The sequence below is a fragment of the Gossypium arboreum genome, chromosome 11, assembly GCF_025698485.1.
Source record: "Gossypium arboreum isolate Shixiya-1 chromosome 11, ASM2569848v2, whole genome shotgun sequence".
Lineage (NCBI taxonomy): Eukaryota > Viridiplantae > Streptophyta > Magnoliopsida > Malvales > Malvaceae > Gossypium > Gossypium arboreum.
The window spans coordinates 80,159,892-80,168,251 of NC_069080.1; the positions used below are offsets into that span (position 1 = coordinate 80,159,892).

General features: G+C 37.5%; 1 long non-coding RNA gene across 1 annotated transcript; it reads right to left on the reverse strand.

The window, feature by feature from the left end:
• Positions 1-272: 272 nt before the first annotated feature.
• Positions 273-4,909, reverse strand: LOC128284014 (uncharacterized). Its single transcript, XR_008274299.1, has 2 exons — positions 4,874-4,909; positions 273-465 (listed from the first exon to the last, which is right to left on the reverse strand). It is a non-coding gene; the product is annotated as an uncharacterized LOC128284014 (long non-coding RNA).
• Positions 4,910-8,360: the final 3,451 nt, after the last annotated feature.

Below are 8,360 nucleotides of genomic sequence, written 5' to 3' on the forward strand. Positions count from 1 at the left end.
TGAGTTAACAAAGTGTATGTAAGCTAGGCACCAGGTAGGTATCCGAGATAGAGGAGGTGAGCCATGAAGGCTGCTTAAGTACCAAGCTCTTTGATTGGATCCAATCCTAGACATGGCCACAACCATAGCCACACTTTGTTATATCGAGTTTAAATTTGTTTAAGTGAACGTCTTTGATAAATCAATTAATCGTGGCGTTGAGATATTTTAAAAACAATTATCGTTTTGAAAACACGTCTTAAGTCTAGCCCAATTGAATAATTATCAACCAATTTTAAAGTTATTAAGAATAAAATAATCTCGAGAAGAAATAAAAGAAAAGTTAAAAATGGCCTTATTACAACCCAAAAATAAATAATAATTAAAGGAAATTAAATGAAAACCAATGCTTATTTAAAGGTCCAAAAGCGATCACCGTGGCCACTCTGAATCCCCTCCGGCCCAAGTCCCCACATCAAGGCTCACCTGCAAGGTTAAGGAAAGGGGGGTGAGTTTGGAAACTCAGTGTGCAACAAGCCCCTTTCAGAGCCCAAAACAATAACGGCTGTTGGGTTTAAGCCCAAATCCAATCTCAATCATGCATTTGGTCAGTAGCCCTTTTCATATTTCATATTTCATAATACTGGGCCGAAGCCTTTTCATATTTCATATTACTGGGCCGAAGCCTTTACTGTAAACGGTATGGCCCTTAGGCCCATTTCAATGTCACATATAATTTCAATGAAAGAATGCAACCCATTTGGGGAGACTACTCAACCCACCATCCGCTACTCTCCACCGTACCAACCAACACACCATGTGGGGATTAACTCGACCCACCTCGCCAAACTCTCCACCGGCAAGATAGTGCTTTATCATATAACCGAGGCCTAGCCTCTTTTAATAATCGGGCAAAAGCCCTTTCAATAATCGGGGCATAAGCCCTTTTATAAGCAGGGCATAAGCCCTTTTGATAAGCAGGGCATAAGCCCTTTTGATAATCAGGGCATAAGCCCTTTTTCACTTCCTCCATCCATATAAAAACCCAACCCAATGCATTTATGATTACCTCATGTGCATATCATACATATCATGTGCATATCATACATTTCATGTGCATATCATACATACCATATTTATCAAAATCCCATGTATTAAAATCATACATAAACCCTAAGGGTATAATGGTCATTTTTACCTAGAGGCAAAACGGTCATTTTCATATTATAAGGGTAATGTGACAGCCCAAAATAGACCCTAGCCGGAATGTGGTTTCGGGACCACAAAACCGAGGCATAGCAATAATTTAAAATTTATTTTGATGCCTATAATATGTGAGTATTCATGTATGACATTTTTTGATGATTGATTTAGTGTTATAAAGGTGAATTTCACTAGAAAGGACTTGTGTGAGAAAATTTAAAATTTGAGATAGGCAAATGTGTAAGTGGCCTATTGATGCACACTAGAAATGTTGTCCTTGCATGTCAAATCCCCCAAAATTGACTATAGTGGCGGCCATGGTGATGAATATGGGCAAAAGAAAACATGTCTTAAACATGTTTTGCTAGTGGTGCATGTTTGAAATAATAAAATAAGAATATGAAAAGAAAAAAAAAAAAAATGTTCATCCTTCTCCATAGGCTTGGCGAATGTACTAAGGAAAGAAAAGAAAAAATTTGTTCATCCTTTCTCATCTTCTTGGCGAAATTACTAAGGAAAAAGGGGAGGATTTTTGCTTCATGCTTGGGTTGGAAGAGACCTAGAAGGAGATTTGGCTAAGTTTACATCAAGACTAAGGTATGTATGAGGTTGTGTTAGGAGTTTCATGCATGACTTGGTTACTAACTTGATGTGCATGTTAGCCATGGCTCAAATCTTTGTTATGCCATGGAAATGGTATTTGGGCAAAGTTGTTATGGTGATAAAGCCATTGCATGCTAAGTGTGAAGCTTGATGATGATGCATGCAATGATGGATTTTCTACTCATGAGTAAGATTTTGAGTTTTCTCTTTGTTTTATCATGATTGAAGTTGAAAAGGAGCATGATTGTCATATTCGCCATGATGCATTCTTGAGCATGATTCATGCTTCTTGCATGTTAGTTAAAATTTGTGTTTTGGATGGCTATGGACACCTTGAAAATTCGCCATGCTCATATATGCATATTTATGATTTCGCATTATGTTTTGGTTATGAACTAAGTGATGAATATATTGGTTTAAAGAAGAAGATGTGGAAGAATGCTTGTGAAATTTCAAGCACAATTCGCCTAGCACACATGTAGGTGCTTGATGCTATATTATAAGTTTTGGGCCACAATGTGCAAAGCATTAATTAGTAAATTGCATGCTGTTTTTGTGAGGTATTAAATGCAAAATTGACCTCAACATGTACATGAATATTCGCCTTGGGTAGCCTAATGAAGGCCTTAGCATTTCCTTGATGCTCAAATAAATTGTATTGAATTGCTTGATGTAGTATAAAATGTGCATGACCATTGTGTATTCAAACTAAAGAGTGGCCATATGACCATTTAAAATCCTTGTCATATTCGCCATAAGCAAGCACAATGAGGTTTTAATAAATTGAATTTGTTTGAATTAGCTCAAGAGCTAAGAGGGCCACAATTGGACAAGGGGAAGGAAAAGGTGATCGAATAGCCGAAAAAGCCGTTCGACAACATCCGAGGTAAGTCCTCAAGAAGTGACCTTGCTTGAATTATGTGAGATGAAATATGGTTGTGTATGATTATTGATTTTGTGTGTATGACTATTTGAATTCTGCCCGGGCTAAGTCCCGAAGGTGAATATGCTAATGATTATAATTGTGTTTGAGCCTTAGTAACGAAAATGAAATATGTATGACCAATGATTATTGATGTATGTGTGCACGAGAAATTGAATGATATCGGGCTAAGCCGAAGACAATTATGCTGGAAATTATATCCGGTTAAGACCAAGGCAATTGTGCTAGTGGCTATGTCGGGCTAAGGCCCAAGGCATTCGTATGAGTTATTCTATCCGGGCTAAGACCAAGGCATTTGTGCACGTGATTATATCCGGTTATATTCGAAGAATCTTGGGCTGGAGGTGAGTGTTGGTTGCTGAAACGAACTCAATTAGTACACTCGAAAGCCCAAAGGATAAGGTACGTTATATGTGCATTGGAAAGTCGGCGTGTTTGAGCAACATTCGCTCAATCGACTAATAAATTGCAGTTATTGAATTGATTGATGCTTTGCGAACTTATATAATGATGAAGTATGAAGTAAGAATGTGTATTAATGAAATGATGCATTTGGCTATGTGAATGTATTGCTGTAATTAGAGTTAATTATATTCCTTGAGACTTACTAAGCATAAAATGCTTACCCGTTGCTTTGGCTCTTAGTTTTCTAGATTTCGCTCGAAGCAATCGGATTTGGGATCGTTGAAGTCGAAGTCATCCACACTATCAAGCCTCCATTTTGGTATAAATTTTTTTGATTGAACTTGAGATGGCATGTATAGGACTACCTCTTGTTTGTTAAATACGTTGTAATGTAAGTATGTATGGCCATGCGAAAATGGCTCGAAAAGGGGAGCATGAACTTAGACTTATTGTGGGTTGTATGTATATATTTGGTGTCATGATGTGGCTATGGTTTGGAAATGGGATTGTTGGTCATATGATCAGCCATTGGCATGGTTAAAATGATCATATATGAACCTATGTATGGCAAGATTAGTTGAATCATGGAGACTACCAAATAGGTAAGTCCTACCTTAAAAACAGATGCTGCCAGCTGCAGTGGCGTGAATGTGAAAAATCACTAAAATTCATAGGAATGGAATCAAATAGTGAATAAGCTATGTAAATGAACCTTGATGAGTCTATTTTCATATGGAAGAAACGAAATGGTCATAAGAGTTACAGGTTAAGAGTTATTAAAGCTATTGTGAGACAGGGCCAGAATGGTTTCTGGGTTCCCCGTCGCAACTTTAAAAATTCACTATAAATTATCCAAAAAGAATTAGGAGACATACCTTATATGTACGGATTCCATTTTGAGTCTAGTTTCATTAGAAACAAACGACACCAGCATTAAATCCCTATACAGAGATATATTCAAGTTATACCGCGCGAAGGTCAGAGCAGTCGATCCCTGTAACTTGGGTAACTTTAACTAATAAACTGTACCAATTGGCCCGACCAAAAATCCTAGAAATAAATCCATGGATGGATATATGAGTCTAAATTCAGGGAAAATTTACAAAACCAGTTTCCGAGTTTTGAAACTCGAGATATGATTTTTAAGGCGACAGTGACGCAGTTTTCCAGCCTGACTGGAAATGTCAAATTGGTGGGCAAAAACATGTGAACTTGGCTTGTTAACCCCTCGGGTCCGACACCGGCGATGGTCTCGGGTTTGGGGTGTTACAGGTAATCTCGTAATTTTACCAAAAATTAGGGTTTCCATGTTCATTAACGATTACTAACAATCCATGGGTGCAAACCGTGATTCTGGCCCATTTTTAGCGAAATCGAGTTATTGGGCCTAAAACCCCTAATGGGCCCTACTTAGCCAATTTCGTCATCTAGGCCCATTTAGCCTATATTCCATAACGGTTTTAACAATCTTATCATGCCATATAACAGATTTTCGTTTTCTACCAATTTTTACCCAAATAGGCCCGAAAGCCCAATGGGCCCCACTTCGGCCCCTCGAGGCCCAACTTACCAAGAACGCCAAAAATCACATTCTTACCATTTCCATCATTCTCGATCACCGTCTCATCGATTCTAACTAAATAGTGAGCGTTATTGCTCATGAAGTCCTCGAAATGCCGAATTTGGCATTTTACTTTTAGCATTTTATCGCTTTAAGCTATGAAAGGGTTCGTTACACACCTGATTTGTGATATTCCTCGACGAGATCTCCTATGCGATTTTTCCTATAATCAACCACTTATAGATTAGACCATGTTATTATTAAACCAAATCGAAAACTACCTATTATCATCACTTACACATTCGGCCACCATCCACAATGGCCCTTGGGTTCATACCTTTGCCGAAGTTGATGACTAGATTTAGTCACTCCGATGATCCAAGCTTTTCACACACTCCTCGATCGGTAGCCTTTAATCCTCACTAGCACCAACAAACCAAATAACACCAAAACCCTTTTAGCCTTAGTCGATAGAGGGTTTTCACTTTTCTTAAACCACAAGATACAAATGGAAAGAAGGTTCAATACTTACCAAGAGATCTACTCATTGAAGAACGTTCCAAATACATTCCTACCCCATATCCGTTGTGAATCCAACTTAAACGTCGTGAAAATAGATCTAAATATTAATTCTGAATCACTAAAATATGAAGCTTTCGCTTTTCAAAGAAATATTAATCTAAGCTATTACGAGGGTTAGTACACATTACGGGTTGAAGTTGAAACGTTTCCATAATCAATCACCTACGATAACCACCACATCACTCAAACTCAACTATTCCAATATCAATATATGTAAATCCTAAGCACATCACCATACGGAACATAAGGGCATATTCGTCATTTTACCATACAGGGGTATTACGGTCACTTTACCCTACAGGGGCTTTACGGTCTTTTTACCTAATAGGGATATTTTAGTCATTTCATCCTACAAGGGTGTTTTGGTAAATCTACAAACTAAGGGTATTTCAGTAATTTTGTAAACCAATGGTATTTCTATAATTTTTAGAAAGTCAAGGGTATTTCTGTAACTTTGTAAATTAGGGGTATTTTGGTAATTTTACAAATTGAGGGTTTTTCGGTAATTTCACAAACCAAGGGTATTTTAGTAATTTTGTAAATCGAGGGTAAAATAGTAATTCTGTAAATCAAGGGTAAAACAGTAATTCTATAAATCAAGGGTAAAATAGTAATTCTATAAATCAAGGGTAAAATAGTAATTAAGTAAATCGAGGGTAAAACGGTAATTTTACAAATCGAGGGTAAAACAATAATTCTATAAATCGAGGGTAAAACGGTAATTTTACAAATCGAGGGTAAAACAGTAATTCTATAAACTGAGGGTAAAACGGTAATTCTGTAAATCGGGAGTACTTTGGTAATTTTACAAGTCGAGGGCATTTCAGTAATTGGAAAACTAAAGTATTCTAAACATGGATAACAATACGAATGGGCCTAAAGCCTATTCTCGGCCCAAATGGGCCCACACGCGTGTGTGGCCCTTTTAGCCCAAACCTAGCCACGATATGCGATTCACCTAGCCTAGTCCAATATTTACTACACAATCAAATAACTTATCCAATTGGGCTGTGAGGCCCATTAGGCCCACATGACCCCTTTCGCCCATCGCGTCCAAGTAGCCATCCTACTGACTAGAGTAGTAAGAAATACACACGATAGGAGACTGGAGTTAATCCACACTCCGAGCACCCTTAGCCGACGCCCAACCCAAACGAGCACGCCATATAGCGAAAGGGATCAGCCAAGAAAGGTACATTTACTCTCTTCATGGTTCCCTTTATTTAAAGCCGACCACAACCACTCTTATATTAGCTTCGATGTGGGATCCTCCAACATTAGAGTTTAAATTCAACACCAACTCTTGTCGCCTCGTTAGCAAAATAAATGCTCTTTGCTTGCCATGGGATTCGAACCTATGCCTCCCTTAAATGCTCCACACGCTACTTGCCACTAAGCCACAAGGCTTTTTGTGTTATATTTTATCCCCAATTAATTATAAGGTCTAAAGGCCAAAGTCCAGGTTCCCTTTAAAAAACCCAAAATAAATTGCAAGAGCCAAGGCTTGAACCCAGGCTCCCATACAACCTGAATGACGCCACAACCACTAGACTACAAGCTTCCTTGTGTCATTTATTTAACACAATAATTTAAAAACCCTCATCCAAGCATCCAGGTTTTTTTCACTTAATACCAAAATTTTTGCTAAAGCCCAAGTTTGAACCCAAGATTTCTTTAACACTTCTCAGGGCCATTAACCACCAAAGCGGACATTTAATTGTGTTATTTCATTGCACAATTAAATACCTATATACAACCTCCTTACGGACACCCACTCAAGGCCCAATACTTCTAGGCCCAAATTCAGGGTGTTACAAAAATAGACCCATCATCACAAATCATCAACTGGGTGTTCATTGGTCGTAATGTAAACAAAGATTTTTGGCTCAAGGCATCAGCAACAACATTAGCTTTTCTCAAGTGATAATTAATTACAAATTCATAATCTTTCAATAACTCGAGCCATCTTCGTTATCTTAAAATCAAATCTTTCTATGACATCTGATATTTCAAGCTCTTGTGATCCATGTAAATGTGGCATTTCTCACCGTATAAGTAGTGTCGCCAAATTTTCAACGCAAACACAATTGCAGCCAACTCTAAATCATGCGTCAGATAGTTTTTTTCATGCGGTTTCAATTGTCAAGAAGCATAAGCTATAACCTTTCCTTCTTGCATCAGAACATATCCCAGACAACTTAATGAAGCATTGCTATAAATCACAAATTCCTTCCCTGATTCCATTTGAACCAATACTGGTGCTTCAATTAACAATACTTTTAACTGTTCAAAACTCTACTGACATTTTTTCGACCATTCAAACTTCACATCTATTTTGAAGTAGTCGTGTCATTGGTGTTACAATCATCGAGAATCCTTTCACAAATCTTCGGTAATAACCCACTAAGCCCATAAAACTATGGACTTTAGACACATTTCTCGAAGGTTTCCAATCAACTATAGTAGAAATTTTAATCGGGTCAACTCTAATACCGTGAGCTGAAACAATATGCCTTAAAAATCTAACCTCTTTGAGCCAAAACTCACATTTAGTGAACTTTACAAATAAATGCTTATCACGTAGAGTTTGTAACACAATTCTCAAGTGCTCGGTATGCTCAGATTCATCTCGTGAATAGATCAAAATATCATCAATGAATACAAAAACAAATCTATCTAAATACGATCTGAATATTCAATTCATCAAGTCCATAAAAATGGCAGGAGCATTAGTTAAATCGAAAGGCATGATCAGGGATTCATAATGTTCGTACCTTGTTCTAGACATGGTTTTCAGCACATCCGACTCTTTAACTCGTAACTGATAATAACTCGATCTCAAATTAATCTTTGAAAATTTTGTAGCACTTTTCAACTGATCAAATAAATCATCAATCCGCGGTAGAGGGTATTTTTTCTTTACAGTCATTTATTTAACTATCTGTAGTTAGTACACATTCTCATCGTGCCATCTTTCTTTTTCACAAGCATAGCGGTGCACCTTAGGGAGAATAACTTAGTTGTGCAAAACCTCTGTCTGTCAATTCTTGTAACTGAGCTTCCAACTCTTTTAATTCTGTACGG